The sequence below is a fragment of the Benincasa hispida genome, chromosome 7, assembly GCF_009727055.1.
Source record: "Benincasa hispida cultivar B227 chromosome 7, ASM972705v1, whole genome shotgun sequence".
Lineage (NCBI taxonomy): Eukaryota > Viridiplantae > Streptophyta > Magnoliopsida > Cucurbitales > Cucurbitaceae > Benincasa > Benincasa hispida.
In genome coordinates this window covers 6,810,296-6,826,659 of record NC_052355.1, presented here as the reverse complement: position 1 = coordinate 6,826,659, position 16,364 = coordinate 6,810,296, and the positions used below count along the sequence as shown (strand labels likewise).

At 26.8% G+C, this 16,364-nt stretch overlaps 2 non-coding genes across 2 annotated transcripts; one reads left to right on the top strand and one right to left on the bottom strand.

Annotated features, from left to right (window-relative positions):
* Positions 1–7,470: 7,470 nt before the first annotated feature.
* Positions 7,471–7,552, bottom strand: TRNAS-AGA. Its single transcript has one exon. It is a non-coding gene; the product is annotated as a tRNA-Ser (tRNA).
* Positions 7,553–11,539: 3,987 nt separating this feature from the next.
* Positions 11,540–11,621, top strand: TRNAS-AGA. Its single transcript has one exon. It is a non-coding gene; the product is annotated as a tRNA-Ser (tRNA).
* Positions 11,622–16,364: the final 4,743 nt, after the last annotated feature.

Genomic DNA, 16,364 nt, shown 5'->3' with positions numbered 1-16,364 from the left:
TAATCTTAATAAAAGGTCTAAATTAATTAACTATAACAATTTACAAGTCTAAAAAAATAATTATATGTTTTCTACAATATTTTTCAAACTAAGTTTGAAAAAAAAGGTCTAAATTAAAACAATTATAAAAGTTTAGAATTTTAATTGATACAATTATTAAATCAAGATTTAAATTGATACAAACCCAAAACTCAATCTTCTATTAATGATTAAGGATATATTATTTATAAATTACATTCACAAGTTCTTGTGCAACTAATTAATTTTTTAGGTTGTAATTTAGTTTAAGTTTATATTTTATAATTAATTTTTTAAGTTTGTATTTTTTATTAATTTTTTAGGTTGTAATTTAGTTTAGGTTTATATTTTATAATTAATTTTTTAAGTTTATATTTGAGTTATCTAAAATCCTAAAATTATAGAATTGTTGAATTCTATATTTTTTAAAACAAAAAAAAAATTAGTTAAATTTATGAACCATAGGATCCAAAACAAATTATTTTTCTTAACTTAAGGATTCAACATTTTATTTTTCATTTAACTTAAGGATTCATAACCTAAAATAAAAATAGAACGAGAGAGAGAAAAGAGGGAAAAAAGGGAGAAAAAAGAGGGAAAAAAACGAGGAAAAAAAAAAAGAAATAGGTATGAAATTAAATTGGTACAAAACTCGCTTTTCTTCATTTACTGACACTTTTTTCACTCCCCTCAATTTGGTTGCACCCGTATGTTATGGAAATCTACTTTTGTTGTAGTGGATGAATTTGGATTTTCAGATTCATTATGTCACTTGTGTGGCCTTAAAGCTTCAAAGGTTACAACTCTTCACCATAATGTGAAAACTTTGTTTAAAAGTAAACATTCAATACTTCAAGAAGACTTTTAGCTCTAGCGTTTGTCACTGTCATTTATCTTTTTATCAGCATGTATGGCATGATATTCATAGAGGCGATAAACATATATGACATGATATATTTATAGAGCTTGCAAAAATTTTGGAGAAAAAACATGGACAACTTAAATTTAACAAAGAAATCAAAATTTCTGCCAACTTTTTCTTAGAAATTTGGAAGAAGAATTAGAAAATCTTCTCTACTAGGTCACCTAATTTCTTTAAATTACTATCAATGTTCTCAATATTATGTTATAGTGGTTCTTAATTGATCTATAATGTTTATAAATAAATAAAAAAAAAGTAACGATAAATTATTAAAACATAAGAGACTATAATGAATAAGGGAAAATTACATGACTTTCACGTACTACGATGAAAAATTTATAATTTAAAAGAAGAGGTGAATTGTAAACAAAGAAATAGGATTCTAATACCAAAGTCGGTGAGGAGCTTTGTTACCTCATATAGAGCTATAATGATATATTTCTATATTAACCTAGATACAATTAATCATAATCATCTTAGGATTAAGGTGCAAATTTTTTCTAATCTTAAATGAATTAAGATTAAATTTGATTAACCCAATCAGTTAACCCTAAATTTATTTTTCTTCACTTCCTACTATATCATTTTATCTGTTACTAAATTTATTGAACATACATTCCTATTCTAATTTTGGTAGATATAATTATAAAATAATCATTCAAAAGGTAAAAATTAATGGTGGTGTAAGGAATCAAACTTGTGTCTCTCACAAGCACTCTACCATATGAGCTACATCTCATCACTTATTGTTAAATATTTTATTTCTGCATTATATCTTAATTATAACATTATTAAAATTGATTTATAACAAATTCTTTTACAATATCTTATTTATTTAAGTATATACAAACTGTTTTTCAGGATACTATTAAATTTATAAAAATAAATTACCAATTTCATATAATTTTATTTTAAAATTAAAAATTAAAATATATTAATGCTTTTTTTTTTTCTTTTTCAATAATAAAGTTATTTATATATGGAATAGAAATTATGATATCATGTGCAATGGCCATCTTAATAAAGACAAATAAATAAGCTACAATAGTTTTTTGAACATCTATCTAAAGTAATTTTTTCTCTTCTCATCTATATATCTATTAAATATCTATATTTATATTTATACTATATATAAAAGGTTAGATATAGAAAACTTTTTGTGCCAATTTTATCCTTTCATTGTAAATCTTTCTATTGTTTACTTTGGTGGTAATTTGGTCAATTCAATAATTTTCCTACACATATTATTTCAAAGTAATTACAACCCATGATGGTAGTGACTTAAGGACCGTTTGGATAAATTTAAGAAAAAAAAATGTTTTTCACAAGACTCATTTTCATTTAAAACATTTTTTTTTATCAAAACTGTTTAAAATACACTCCAAAAACTATTTCGAGTGATTGTCAACACTCCAATTTTTTCTAAAATGACTTATTTTTTAAATCAAATACTTGAAAATATATTCTAAACACACACTTAATCTCATTGAATATGATATTGTTTAATTTAATGGAGGGTAGTGGTTTAAATTAAATATTCATAATGGTGGTCTTAGAAAAATATAATCACACATATTCTTTTATCAGCCATGAACGATTATCAATAATAAATATAAATGATAAAATAAAATGTTAGAATGTATAAAAAATTTTAACTACAACATTCTTTAATTATTATTCATAATTGAACTTTAGAAGTTATAAAATTCCAAAGTTTTTGTTGCTCAAATTCTATGAGCATTTTATTCACCATTTTCTTCACCAACATTTGGAGTTTCATCATTTCCTTATTCTTTATGTTATCTTTGCTCTTAAAGCCTATCCAATCTTCAAACATCTCAAGATATTGGTGGTATATTAAAATTTTCACGGGACTACATATATATTTTGATGGTATATTAAGGTTGCAAGGGATGCATCATGCACGTGTGAATCTATATCTCGGATTCAAAGCTTATAGCGTTACAACTCCACTTTTGATGAAGTTAAATATAATTGAGTTTGTTTATAAATATTTATAAGTTTAGCACATTTAGAATCGTTGATTTTTTCTATTCCTTTATAATTTCGTATAATTTTAAATGTAAAATATTCGTTCAGAAATAAAAGATTATTCATGTTTCTTTTGTTGAGAAAAACAAAAGATAGGTAACTTAAATACCTGATAAAGTTTTTAATTAATTAATTAATTACCAATAATTAATTATAATTTAATCGTCAAGTATACATAAAAAAAATTAATCACACTTTTTGAAAGGGTCTAAAGAGTTGGGATGTAAAGAGATTTCTCATTTCGTTCTTAATAGGTTATAATAATTAGGGTAATCTATATACATATAAATTGGGCAAAAAAGGAAAAAAAGGAGAATTTTTATGTTCCCTTTTTGCCCTATCATTTTTTTTTATTGACCACATTTTGTCCTTATATATATCCCTTTATTTCAAACCGTTTTTAATTTAACAGGACACCTCATCAGTAAATAGACGTATCTCATAAATGATCATAATATAAGGAGGAGCCTATTGGAAGAGAAATAAGATCCACTTCAAATATCTCCCACCTTAAGTCTAGAAATTTCTAGAAAGAAATATGAAGAAACTCAAGACAGCTCTTCAGATCCTCTTCAAATTTGAAGTAGATTCTATTTAGTTCTTAAGGTTTCAAGAAATACACTTTTGTCCCTCCGATTTGTAAAATAGTTCTAAATGATCCCTAATTTGATTGTTAAATGTTGACATGGATGAAATGGAAAGTCTAATTGGTAAAATTTTATTTTAGTTGGAAAAATAATTGAAAATTAAAATGGTTTAAAATATTAAAATATTCCAAAAAAACCCTAAAGAAAAGATCATCGTTCTATTTTATTACCTGTTAACAAAAATTTCATCCATGAATTAAAGCAACATCCTCAATATTTATGTGGTTTTAATGATTTTTTTGTCTTTTTTTTTTTAATTTGATTAAGAAACTCTTCAGTGTATTCAAATTCTAAATTTAAATGAATGGCTAATAATTTAAAAAGAAAAGAAAAGAAAAAGAAAATACAAAATCCAAACCACTTTTAATCAAGGGGAGATAGAGTTTAGAAGATGGATTAATCTTAAGGTAAAAACTTGAGCAAAAGAAATAAAAGAAAACACAGAAACGGATGAAAGAAGAAATCGCAAAAGAAAAAAAAATGATTTAGGACTTTTTGTAATATTTTTATATTTTAAACCATTTTAATTTTAAATTATTTACCAACTAATCAAATAATTTGATCGAGGAAGATTTTTCATCCCATCCATGTCAATATTTAACGGTCTAACCGACCTTCCATTAGTTTAAAGTTAAATCAGGGATCAGCTAAAATTATTTTGCGGACTTGAGGGATTAAAACATATCTTTTGAAACCTCAGGGACCAGATATACATTAACCTCAAATTCGAGGGACCAAAATTGCATTTTGTCTTTAGTTTTTTTTTTTTTCCCCTAAGGGACTTTATTTGTTGTCTTAATTCAAAGATTTAAATTGATAAAAAGTTTAAGTTTTTTGGGGGAAGACATGCTTGGATAGTTATCTTCAATTATTTGCAGATTAAATACTCAAATTTACTGTATTACGTTTTATATCTATAAAACTCTTATTTCAACTTATACATGTGCATTTCATTTTCAAAGTTATGAAATACGTGTAAAACATATTGTTCCAACGAGTTTTAGTTTAAATGTCTTTATTTTAGTAATAAGTTCTCATCATTAACATTGTTATTTAAAATGTTGATGAGATATGCTCTTCTTAAAAAAATAAGGTTGATGTGATAAGTTAGGTAAACTTCTGAACGTTGATTTAACACCATCTAATTTAAGAAAAACATGATTAACGGGGTTAAAATTCGAATGAACTAGTCAAGTGTCATTTAAATAAATGAATTCCTTTATTTACATGTTTTTGTAAAAAGCATGAAATCAATAACATTTTTATAGGACTCACAAACTAACATCGGTTTGATAATCATGGTATTTTTTCAAAAAAATAAAAACCATATCAGTTTGATACCTGTGCTTTGTTTTATGTACTTGAAAAACCAAAAAATCATACACTTGTTTTAAGATGTGAATGTTGTACTTTTAAAACCATTTTATATAGTTTTTGAATTTTCTTTAGAAATTTTAAAAAATATTTTTAAAATTAAAAAAACAGAAAAATGAATTAGCTATCAAATAAAGCTGTTTTGTTAAAAAAAAAAAAACAAAAAAACAAAACAAAACAAAACAAAAAAACAAAAAAAACAAAAAAAAATTAAAAAAAAAACAAAAAAGTTAAAACAAAAAAATGAAAAAAATTACCCAAAAAAAACCCTATAATTATTCCAATTTAATATTTCTATCCACATGTATATATTAAATTTTTTCACATAAAGTTAAAACCAACCTCAAATGCATTGATTATTGCTAGGCATAATTGATGTTTATTCTTTCTTTGTTTGTATTTTTCTCTATAGTATTTTTCCTTTTATGTATTTTTTCTTTTTTAGTTTTTTTTTTTTTTTTGGGTTAAATTTATTGGTGTCTAATTATTTACCTTTGTGTTTTAGTGTGAAAAAGTTGATTATTCAATATAATATACAAATATATCAGAGTCCTAAAATCCTATTTTTCAACTATGCTTCTGTTCGATCTCTGCTTTTGTCGATCCACCACCGGCGGAGGAAGATCCAGATTTGGTTCACTTGCTTAGTTGATTCTGCGTTCTTTTTTATCAGTTTCAACCTCTATTATATTTTCTGATCTTCCAGCATCTCTGTTTTATTTTCAAATAAGCAGTTCGTGGTTTCTATTTTAGGTCTCCCTACGAGGATCTTAGTCTTCAACCTAGAAGTTATCTATGCTTTAGTTCTTCATGAGTTATGTCTCTAGCCTAGAAGTAATCTGTGTTTTAGTTTTTCGTAGGTTTTGTTTCCAACCTAGAAGTTCACTGTGTTTTAGTTCTTCACGGGTTCTGTCTCCAATCTAGATCTATTATGATTTGATTCAAAGTTGTAATCAGTATCTATCGTCAGCTTCAGTCGGTCACTTCACAAACTCAAGCTGTTTACATTGCCTTGAGTTTGAAGAAGGGTGTTAGCATAATTTATTTTTATTCTTTCTTAGTTTATGTATACTTTCCTTTATAGTATTTTCCCTTTTATGCATTTGTTGTTTCTTGTTTTCTTTCTTTTGTTGAGTTTAATTTGTTGGTATCTATTTATTTGTCTTTGTTTTATATTCTAACGAAGTTAATTATTCAATATGATATACAAAATTATCAATTATTACATCAGTAGAAGGATTCAACAAATGAGTTAAATGGAAATATGGAAGCACCCAAAACACTTTTGATTGAACATGCAAAGAATGATTCCAAAGTAGAATATTAACACGTTAAACGAGATTTACAATTGTGAATAATTGATGATGTCAAGAAAATAACAAAATATGCTAATAATGGTATATTTTTCTTCATTTATATTTCCTGCTCTTCTTTTTAGTACAATAACGGTTCAACTTCAAATCGTAAATTTTTAGTCACTAACACATATTACATGTCAATAGAACTAATTATATTCATTTGAACTTTTTAACATTCATATTAATTTTTTATTTTAACATTTTGAGTTAGATACACTTTTCGTCCTTGATTTTTTTTTTTAATTTAATTGTGAGATTTGAGAAATAGTTCTAAATGGTTTTTTTTATTATGTGAGTAGACAAACAGAACCTAATTGGCAATAAAGTTAGCAACTACGTATTGCTAAGTTGGCAAAATAATTAATTAATTTAAAATTAATTTATTTTGAGGTGACTTCTTTTTTCTCCTTTCATCTTCCATATTCTCTTGATCTTCTTCCTTTCATCCATCAAAATATTAACCCCCAATTTCTATTACATCTTTCAACTTGCTCTTTTATTTTCCTTTCCATCAAAATTTCACATGAAAATTTCTTTAGTCATTTATTCATATAAATTTTCATTTTTATAGAATACTGTATCGTTTCTATTTTAATGTCGATTGTTGTATCGTGGATAATCTCATTACTTGAAAAATAAAATTATCGTGACCTCGATGCTAAATCGTCAAAGTCGATTGCTCTCCAAGGTTAACACAACTCCTGATCTTTAACGTACACTCGTCGGAGAACGGATTGAAATTTACTTAGAAAATAGTAGATCTAGAGAGAAAAATATGAGGAAGAATAATGGGGCAATTCTTCCTCGTTTGTTTTACGCCTTACAGCCTTGCTTCCCATTGTAATTGCCATTGTAGCACGTGTGTGGCCCAGCCCATAAGGGCCATGCGGACTTGACGTCATCCCCACCTTCCTCCAGTATATCACTGGCAGTCCCTCGTGAGTGCGGCACGCACCAAAAACTAAGAACCTTTTTAAACAAAAATAATTGAAAAATAGTTATGGCATTCTATTATCAAAGAAGGAAAGTAAAAAAGTTAAAAACAAAAAACAAAAAACAAAAGTGAAAAGGAAAAAAAATGGGAAAAGAAAAATGAAAACGTGAGCGGCAGGATTCGAACCTGCGCGGGCAGAGCCCACATGATTTCTAGTCATGCCCGATAACCACTCCGGCACGCCCACATTCTGTTGCTAAGCAAAGTTAAACAAGTTAATTTACAATTATATAAATTCAATGACATTTTTTTTTATTTATTTGAAATTTATGCTTGTTTTTTCTTAAAATTCATTTTGTCTTTATTTTCATGGTTTCTAATTTAACAGTTAAATTATTAGCTAAATTCCAAAAATAAAACAAGCTCTTCAAAGCTATGTATATTCCTTTAATTTCCAAGATTTGGATTTTATTTTTTGGAAAGTGTTTTTAGAAACATTCACAAAAAAGTAGATAAAAAAATAAATGGATCAATAGATGGAAATACTGTTTATAAGTTTAGTTTTCAAAAAACATAAATAAAAAACTAAAATTATCAAATAAGGTCTAGTATTTGTTTTTAGTTTTTGGAAATTAAGCTTATAACACCACTTATATCAATTGATATTTTTGTTTTGTTATTTACTTTTTAAGACATTTTTTAAAATTCAAGCCAAATTCACGACAAGACTTCTCTTTATTGGTTTATATGTTTTGTTGTCTATATTTTAAGAGTGGTTTCAAAATTCAAGCTAAGTTTTGAAAAGTAAACAAGGAAAACCTCATTTAATAACCATTATTATTTTTTATTTTTTGGTTTTAGCAAATTAAAGGGGTGTTTGGCAGATGAGTTAGTTATTATAGTTAGTGGTTATCATATTTTGTGGGTATAATAGCTTGTAGGTTAATAAATAGTCTGTGTTTGAGGCACATATTACTTTAGTCCGTGTAAGAAGTAATAAATACTATAATAAAGAGGGAAAGAGAGGATGAGTAGATAGTAAATGCTATAGAAATTTGAAATAGTAACATTGTAGTTAATAATAGTTGAAAACACCAATTATTATAATTGGAGTTCCATATAGGATCGATATGACAACCTATAGGGGTGACTACGGTTTATTTAAACTAATGTAAATTTATACTAATATGGACACAAATAAACAAATTAATAAACTTTTTGCTAATAAGTAATTTAAATAATTAATTCATGCAAATAAATTCAAGTATCCAATTTAATTTTCATAATAAGATTGGTAATATAAATATGTTAAAGACAAATTCAACCTACCTAAATAGACAAATGTTGAGCAATTAATTTCAAGGATAAATTATAGCAATTAATTTCATGAAAATAAAATTAATAATAAATTAATTACAAAATTAAATGGGAGAAAGATAGAGAAATTGACACCGAGAATTTTATAGTGGTTTGGTACAATCGGCCTACATCCACTTCCCAAGTTTCTCTTGGATATATCACTACAAACTTGACTCTTTCCACAGAGTCAAATTGTACAACGTTCTTTTTGCAGGCGCAAGAACAAAACCAATTCTTTCAACAGTTGAGGATCAAACCGTTATAACGACTTTTTTTCGGGATCAAGAAAAACCCTTACAATAATTTGAAAAAATAAATAGCACACTCGACAAACTCTCTAAAGGATTGGATTTATAAATTTAGCACTCAATGAATCAATTCTCACAACATGAAATACATTTCTCAAGAAGAAGATGAAAAGAAGAAAATTGAAGCTTGACTTAATGAGTCATGGGTGATTGAAAATAATAAAAATTATTGTTATATTTTTTTTAGAATAAGATGAGTTTAAATAGAGAGGAAAAATTGTTGAAAACAACATTTAATTTGGACTATTGGATCTTGAAAAAGAAAAATCAATGGTGGAGATTTTGAATGCAACTGACTGTTACACACACAAAAAAAAAAAAAAAAATTTAGAATAATTTCTTTTAAACCCCAACAAAAGCAATGTCCACCATGTGTCCAACACTAGTTGTTAAACATAAACATAAAATAATATTAAATTATTTTTTTAAAATTCATTTTCTTTTTAAAAATCAATCAAAAATCAAAAGTCCATCATATGTCATTCCTCCCATGCTCCAAGTGGCACCTTTCAATTGGTCACTTTGATGAAAAAAATCTGTCATTTCATGAGTTAGAGATTTTTTCATTAAGCTTGTTTCGGCCATATCTTCTTCATTTGAGCTTCGATTTGATTGATTCAAATTGTATTGAATTTGTTGTCCTGAGTTCTACGTAATAGATACTTCAAAACACTAAACTTTTTACTGAATAAGATCATGTTTATTATCATCAAAATATTAGTTAATTATTTAATTAAAATTAACTAATTTGAGATTAAGGGCCAAAAAGCCAACATTCTCCACCTTTTTATGATGACAAACAACTCAAGAAAAATGGACTCTAAAGTAGTGTGTGATATAAAATATGAACATGAATCATAATCAACACACATACATAACTTCAATTAACTTGAAAACAATGAACATTTCATTTAACTACATGCTTTCGTTTTTCTTTATACTCCTCCTCCTTTTGGAATCAATAAAAAAAAAGGACAATTATGAAAAATAACAAAAAGACATGAAAGCTTCTCCTAAAATCATGAACACATGCTTAGTATTTCTTCTCCTATCAAGATGCCTTCTAAAAAATAAGCAACAGCATTGTAAATTCAAGAGGCATTATATAAAAGAATGAACCAAGTTCACAAATTTCTCTCCCTTTTAAAATCAATTGAGGGTAGAAATATTAAATAAAATTTTATTCCAAAGTCAATTACTCCGCCTAAAAGGATAAACAATATGCATAAGAGAGATATACAACAACAAATGAATAAGGGAATCAATTTCATTCAGACATGAAATTCATATATAAATGTATGTAAATCCCCATAAAATCAAGCTTCTTTTTCTAATATGAAATATCAATAAGAATCAATGAGATAAAATCATTCAAATAAAATTCAAACAATAGAGATACCAAAATATCAAATATTAGAAAATAAACATCAATTGTTGACAACTAAGTAATGATACCAAATAATAGCAAAGTCACATAAGCACGATATCAACATGACCAAATTTAGCGAACATGCTAATGGGGATCAAGAAAGTGAATCAATTCTATAAATACTCCCCTATGAGAAAGACTTTAACAACTCTTTCATACAACATGCTCGATGATCAATTCTTCTCAACAAAAGACAAACAACATAATCTAAAATAAGTTTCATTTAACAATATAGTCCTAGAATATGTGTAATCCATACTCAAAAAGTATTTAATAAAACTCTAATAAATTATAATCAAAGGACAAACAACATATCTTAGTCAACAAAATAATGATAATCTTTTACGAGACTAAATATTATTTACTTCATATCTAGCAAGAAAATTACATCTAAATAATCAAAAAGCCATATAATAAGCAAAATAGATCCATGCCAAAATAGATATACAAAGATTTCTCATGGCATTAAAACAAATAACGATGCAAAAAATCAAATACAAACTTTTTAAACTCCTTCAAGATATATGATTTCTATAAACTATAGCAATATTGTAACTATTTCAATATATAATTTAAAAAACAAATGTTACCAAATATGCAAATTTTTCTTTCTTAGATTCAAGCAAAGACATATTAGTTGCTCCAATTTAAATTAGAAGCAACAATTGCTTCTTGAATCACACCTACAAATTTCAACCAAAAGATTTGATACCCATTTCTTGGGGCCTTCATTGTTACTGAGTAAAGATTTCGAAACCCATTTAATTTAATTCCAACATTCTAGGATTCATTATTGGAAAATAATAGTATCAATTTTATGAACAATTTTACCACAAGAATAACATATAACTAATTAGAAATCCTCTTTTGAAGTTTTTGTTTAATCATACTTTTATAACTCAAATTAAATGTAATTAGATTGCTTATTAATTCTGTTTGCTTCCGTTACATGCTAATAGATCCTAACAACATGGACACCAAACATGAATAACTACAAGACACATGGACAACATGAATGGTGATATGTGACCTACACTAAACAATGGACATCTATTTTCTATTATAATATTCATAATTAAAAAAAAAATATTTTAATTATTTTTAATTAATTGCTTTAAATTTAGTTTTGCAACAGGAAGTGGGCGTGCCGGAGTGGTTATCGGGCATGACTAGAAATCATGTGGGCTTTGCCCGCGCAGGTTCGAATCCTGCCGCTCACGTTTTCTTTTTTCTCTTTTTATATTATTTTTCCTTTTCACTTTTTTTTTTCCTTTCCTTTTTTACTTTCTTTCTTTGATAATATAATGCCATAACTATTTTTCAATTATTTTTCGTTAGTTTTTTTATAAAAGAAACAAAGAGGATTTAATCTATTCTTCTTCCTTATGTTTAACTCTAGATCTACTATTTTTCGAGTAGATTTCAACCCGTTTTTCGATGAGTGCACGTTAAAGATCGGAAGTTGTGTTAACCTTGGAGAGTAATCGACTTTGACGATTTAGCACCGAGGTCACGTCGATCTTATTTTTAAAGTAATGGATTTATCCACAACATAACTATCAACATTAAAATAGAGACGAAATAGTACTCCATAAAAATGAAAATGTATAAATAAATGACTAAAGAAAATTTCATGTGAAATTTTGATGGAAAGGAAAATAAAAGAGCAAGTTGAAAGAGGTAATAGAAATTGGGGGTTAATAATTTGATGGACGAAAGGAAGAAGATCAAGAGAACAGGAAAGATGAAAGGAGAAAAAAGAAGTCACCTTAAAATAAATTAATTTTAAATTAATTAATTAATTGACCAATGCAACAATACATCATTGCTAATTTTATTGTCCATTGGGTTCTGTTAATCTACTCACATAATCAAAGAACCATTTAGAACTATTTCTCAAATCTCACAATTAATTTTTTTAAAAAAATTCAAAGACAAAAATATATCTAACTCGAAATATTGAAAGATGATGAATAAAATAAAAGAAACAATTAATATGAATGTTAAAATGTCCAAATAAAGGTAGAGATCGACGAAGATAGAGATAAGACAGAAGCAGAAGTTGAAAAATAGAACTTAAGACTTTGATAAATTTATATATTATATTGAATAATTAACTTCATCACAGTAGAACACAAAGGCAAATAAATAGACACCAACAAATTAAAAAAAAAAAAAAATTAAAAAATACTATAAAAAAAATACAAACGAGGAAAGAATAAACATCAATTATGCTAGCAATAACTAAGGCATTTGAGGTTCGTTTTAACTTATGTGACAAAAGTTAATATATGCATGTGGATAGAGATATTAAATTGGAATAATTAGGGGGTTTTTTGGGGTAATTTTTTTTTTTACTTTTTTGTTTTGTTTTGTTTTGTTTTGTTTTGTTTTGTTTTTGTATGTTTTTTTTTTGTTTTTGTTTTTACAAAACAGCTTTATTGGATAGCTAATTCATTTTTCTGTTTTTTAAATTTTAAAAATATATATTTTTTAATTTCTAAAGAAAATTCAAAAACTATATAAAATGGTTTTAAAAGTACAACTTTCACATTTGTCTGTTTTTTGGTTTTTGCCATACCCATACTACAATTAGTATTAGAGAAAAGAGCTACCTACGTAAATCATTTTTCAAATATTATTTTGATATTTAAAGTATCTTATTATTATTTTAAAAAATTAATTGAAAAGTTTAATTGCTAAAACTATGACAACTTTATATGGTGATTCTATTGATAGACCCACATTTTTTTTTATGGAAATATGTATGGAAAAATAGAATGAAAATGTTTATGCTTGCTATGGATTTAACATTGTATATATTTGTGAGCATGATTTGTCAAAATTGCAATTGAATAAGGAGTTGCATACTTTTAATGTCAAAGCTATAAATATCATATACTGTGCATTGGATAGAAAAATATGTAATACAATTTTACATTTTGATTATGCATGACATTTGGAATTTTCTTGATTATAGGTACAGTGTAGAAAATTCTCATTGTACTACTAATGATTTATTTGATGTATAGGAGAATTATAATTCTTAAAGTCAAGGAAAATTCCATAAAGTAGAGAAAGAAAAATATGATGGATCCTTGTTGTGCTTAATGATTCATTCGAAAAATAATTGTGGTGATGAAAATGACAAAAATGAGGTAAATAAGGAATCCCCTTCTTATGATGAATTGTATGAGACTATTGATGATATTCAATTAGATTTAGAAAAAAGTCAACTCTAAATATATGAAATTATCAAAAAAGTTGAGAATGAATCTTTGATAGATGAAAATTCTTATTTAAAGAATAGGACTCTTAACACATTGTTTCATAATTCTTGTAGTGATCAGAAAATTGACTTGAATAATAAAATTACTTTTCTTGAAAAAGAGAATGATGAATTTAGATCTTTATCATGTAATTTGAAAGTCGAAGTGAATATCTTGAGACATGAAAATGAAAAACTTAGGTCTTTCTCTTTGGAATTAAGTGATGAAATTGCTAGTTTGCAAAATAAAATTGTTGAGTTGGAAACTAGTAATACTTCTTTAGAAAAAGAAAAAAAATCTCTTTTGTGGACAAAATTACATTTCTTGAATGTAATGTTGATGAGAAAAATAATCTTTTGCATATGCTTAAAGAAAGATTTTTTGGCTACAAAGAAGCTTGAAATTGCAAAAAAATCTATTAAGAAATTGACTATTGGTGCACAAAGTCTAGATAAGATTATTCTTGTTTGTCTCAAGATATCTTGTCTAATATATCTAATTTATTGAAGCTAAATTTGTGCTAAAGCATGAAAAAGTTAAATATATTCATGAAAATTCAAAGTGTGTGCATAAACAAAATCATGTTAAACCAAAATATGCTCATAATGTGAATTTTATGTCTAAGCATAATATGAATCAATAAGCCTCTAATTATATTTAATTTATTGAAGAGTGTGTGCATAAACAAATTAAAGCCTCTAATTATATCTAATTTATTGAAGAGTGTTTCTAAACTACATACCTTTGATGAATTCTCCCAATTTCAAGCTGTTCTTCATGTAGTTTCCGCTCCAATTCAACAATAAACCACCAAGAAACCTTTTCTATTATTCTTAATTTTGAATTTGAGTGGTGGAACTCAGATTGGAGTGAATTTGTGAAGGAAAAAGTGGGTTTTTAGATAATGAACAAGCTTTATGTAGGAAACCTATTTCTAGCAGCCGGCCTCTCGTTCCTTGGCCAAATTGGAATAAATTTATCCACTTTTTTCATGCAAGCATTGAAAGAGACATCTCAAGGCCACCTCAATTGTGTGAAAAAGTGGGAAGATCCCACTCAAATCTAATTTCCAATTTTGCATATTTAAATTCAAATTTTAATTAATTAAAAAATTAACTAAAATTTGACTTAATTAATTCATAATTAATTAAATTTAAAACATTAAAATTCAATTTCTCAAATTGAATTGAAATTAATTTGTTTTTTTAATTAATTAAACATATTTAATTATTTATATAACAATTCAATATCAAAATATTAAATTGATCACACACTTAATTTTAAACATGAAATCCTATTCATGTAATATGTAAATCAATATTTAAATATTATAAACTCTCCAATTTTGTTTAATTTCGATAAATTAAACGTTTAATTATATCAAATATAATTATATAAATCCTAATTTGATTTTGGACTTATTCAAATTCAAACTCCAATTTCAATTTGAACACTTCAAATTGATATCATTCCAAATTCACTAAATTTATTAATTCAAGGTGTTTATGTTTTACAAGCTAGTACAAGGACTTTATAGACCTACTGATCATGAACTCCAACGAGTTAAGATTAATTGGCTAAAACTCTTTCGACCAAATTAATCAGTCTTCATTAACTATCAAGTCACACCACTATAGCTCGATAGTTGAACTCTCCTCACTGTAGATATATTTGTGTCTACTTGATTTAACCATAATCAGTAAGTCGACCGTTCACAGGTTGTTTGTAATAACGGTTGGGTCAATATGTTGTTTTACCCCGATATTACATCTTGCTCCTTAAGTTCCACTGATCCTCTAATGAACAATTGGTTTGTGATCCAATCACTAAACCGAATCCCTCTCTGACCAATGAGAGGGTGAGGCCCTTGTTCAAGACCTAGATTCAGTACTTAAGATAATAACCTTTCTTCTATTCCTAAGTTGGGTAGGCGTGAATTTCTTATTGCACCCTATGTCCCCCAGCTATCTACCTGGTCTTACCCCTGAAATGGGAGGTTTATTATACCGGCACTATTGAGCCAACCCTAACCTATGCAAATCTAAGGATAATCCCAAATAAACAGGAGTTCATAGTTAGCTCAAGATTAAGATCGAGTTACTTAGGCCATCTAAGTGAAATAGTCAGTTTTAAATCGTAAACAACGATATAAAGTAAGAGTAACTTATTTTTTGTTTCGATCTTACGTAAACTCATTGCATAGGTGATAACTAGTAGAAATACAAGTTATTTGTACCACATTCTTAAAATATGCGATAATAAATAGGAAGAAAATGCGTCGGTCATGGATAAATTGGTATTAAAAAGTAAATTTTTATAAAAATATCACAAACACACCCACTGACCGCATTTTATGGGCAAAAGAATGTCAAAGTCTATGTTTTATAGGAAAAATAGGAATCATCGCATGTGACAATCCTTCAAGGAAAGATGCAAACAACGCATGCCTCGGGATTTCTGAAATCGTACAGCAGATACTCTGACGTACATCCTGATCGTTGACCATGATGTAGCGTTGGCATTCTCACCTACCTTGACAAATGATAGCAACCAATTAGAGTGGGATTATCAAGGCAGACAAGCACATGGCTCTATAAATAGAGCCTCAGCACAACAAAGTGACATATAGCGAGCAAGATCAGAAAGCCTAACTTTTGCAGGGAACCTTCTATTCCACAACTTTAAATCCCCATA